The sequence below is a fragment of the Schistocerca nitens genome, chromosome 8, assembly GCF_023898315.1.
Source record: "Schistocerca nitens isolate TAMUIC-IGC-003100 chromosome 8, iqSchNite1.1, whole genome shotgun sequence".
Classification (NCBI taxonomy): domain Eukaryota; kingdom Metazoa; phylum Arthropoda; class Insecta; order Orthoptera; family Acrididae; genus Schistocerca; species Schistocerca nitens.
The window spans coordinates 175,294,467-175,297,241 of NC_064621.1; positions in this window are offsets into that span (position 1 = coordinate 175,294,467).

Consider the following 2,775-nt stretch of genomic DNA (forward strand, 5'->3'; position numbering starts at 1 on the left):
TAGATATATAATTTATTCAATTCTGAAGACTACAACTATTATTAATTTTTTTTTGAAATGTGTTCTACATGGGCGTGACCCACTGTGGCGTTGTTAAACTGCTGTCAAATGGTGTTATTATTAACGTCCGTGTTCATCAGGTACATTTTAGTGATGTGAGATAAAGTATGTCTTGTGGCTAACCTGTGATGGTTCAATATATATCGCTGGTGTGATTGTCGATTGTTTCATGTTTATTTACTCTGTCGTTATCTCGAAAATATTCGTAATTAATTCTGTTTCTTGAGTCTCTGTTTTGTTGAAGTATAATAATGAGTAAAAGTAAAGTTATTAGAAATCCTCTGAAGGCTTTTAAGAAAAGGAGAAATGTTGGAAAGCCAAAGGTATGTGTTATTACTGTAAACAATAAAGACGATGAAAATCCCCAACATAGCTTGTGTCCCAAAGAAGAAGACAGTTGGTGTAAATATAACAAAGGATTGCTAACTGGTGAAGTGTACACTCATAAGCATAGTCTGCCTCATGCAATAATGGAGGTGATAAAACCTATTTTCAGAGACTTAGCAGCACCTGAACTGTTGAAAAAGTGTATTCATGGAAAAACTCAAAACCCCAATGAAAGTGTAAATAGTGTTATATGGTCGAGAATCCCCAAGACTGTATTTGTTGGAATAGAAACACTTCACTTTGGTGTGTATGATGCTGTTGCGACTTTCAATGATGGCAACATTGTAAGGTGCAAGGTATTTAGAAATATGGAAATGAAGATAGGTTCTAACATGGTACGAGCGATGCTTGCTTTAGACAAGGAATGCCTTCGGGCTGCATACAGGGCTGTAAAGAGTCTAGAAATACAAGCAAGAGTAAACAGGAGGAGCAACAAGAGGAAGCTTGAGGATGAGTTTGTAGAGGATGAAGATCATCCATCCTATGGACCTGGAATGCACTAAAAAGTTAATCCAATCTTTGTCGCTCGATTCCCAAAACTTTTATTTTCTCATACTAATTACATGTTTTCTAAGGATCTTCCAAACATATTTGTTTCAAACTTTCAGTAAATGTTACACAGTACCTTCTGCATAATTTAACACAGCCTTTTTCCAAAAAACTGTATATTTTTGAATATATAAATAAAAAATTACAAAAAAATGTTGTGAATTTTCATTACAATTGAAAAAAAATCATCTTTAATAACTGAAGGAAATTTTGTAAAATCCCTGTGTTAAGTTGTAGCCCATATTCCAATAAATACTCTGTAAAAAGTTCAACTTCCTACCTCAAATACTTTGTGAGGAAAGACGTAATTTATAAGCGTTATTTTTTCATTGAAGGTGTAGGGCGTTCCGGAGCCCCTTAAACAATTTAGGCAATAGCGTTTATTTATTTATTTTAAAGAATTCGGTATGAAATCGATCGCAATGTATGGAATATTGTATGAACAATTTAAACAATGTGTGGAAAATTGTTTATTTATTTGTGCCAGTGTATGCAATATAGTTTATTATTAATGTAAAGATTTTAATGGGAAATCGATTGCAGTGTATGGAATATTGCTTAAACAATTTACACGAAGTAAGGAATATAGTTCATTTAAACAATTTTTGGAATACAACGCTGTGTTTGTAATATAGTTTATTTATTTGGTTAAATAATTTGATGGGAACTTGACTGCACTGATTGGAATAGTGTTTATTTAAACAGTTAGTGGGTAACAAGGCAGAATGGAATATTTAAACAATTGCGACGCTTTTTTATTTTGATCGCACATGGAACGCTGAATGGGCTTACTTTGTATTTGCTACTGGAATCAGGGATGTTAGGCTCTAATTTTTTATTTTCCTCGCTTTTCGAAACACTTTTCAAAACACACCAGTGTCTAAGCACAGATGGGAAAATCAGAACAATTACGTATCTAAAAGTTCATGAGATATTTCGTACCCCACCGCTGCTTTCTACAGACAGACAAAATACGAGAATTTTAGCGGCAAACTATTTTGTACAGGTCGAGAAACATACTGTACATATTGCACTGACAATTAAACAATGCAAAAGGGGTCTACAGATCTGAATGGAATGAAATGCAGTATAGTAGCCACCGTTTGAGATCACTACTGTGTGTGTGTGTATTGTCAGGGCGCCACCTTGAAGGGCAAACTAGCTCGCTGTCCTAATTACAGATAACGTTACTAAATACCACCGACCACGGACCGGATATTGGCCTCCTTTGATTTCACGCCCCACGAACAAAGCATCAAGTGCCCAACATTCTGTTGATCAGCAAATTCCAGACTCTCTTCATGTACCTGTTTCTCTCAAGAAACGTGAACCAACGTCTCCAAACACGAAGATGGATGTTTTCATCGCTCCTCACAATACTGCATTCTTGTTGTTTAATGCTGGAGATAAAGGAAAAGTTGACTTAATTTCGATATCAAGTATAGAGTGAAATAATCCATTTGCACTATCCTATTAATTAATTGTTACAGGAGTAAAATAGATCGCTCAAAACACCCACCTCCACCTTATGATAACCCTTCTTCATAATAAAACATATTTTCAACGTTTGAGTATTGCACGCAAACATCATGCAAATGAAGTAATGAAATTTACGTCACAAAGAGATCGTAGCTCTAAATATAAACGAGGTCTTGTACACACTGACGTTTGAGAGCGCAACACCCTCCTCCACCACAACGCTACCACTAAACATATCTGATGATAGAAAAATTCCTGCCGCTGACACAAACTCGCGATTATGATGCACACCGTCCGCCG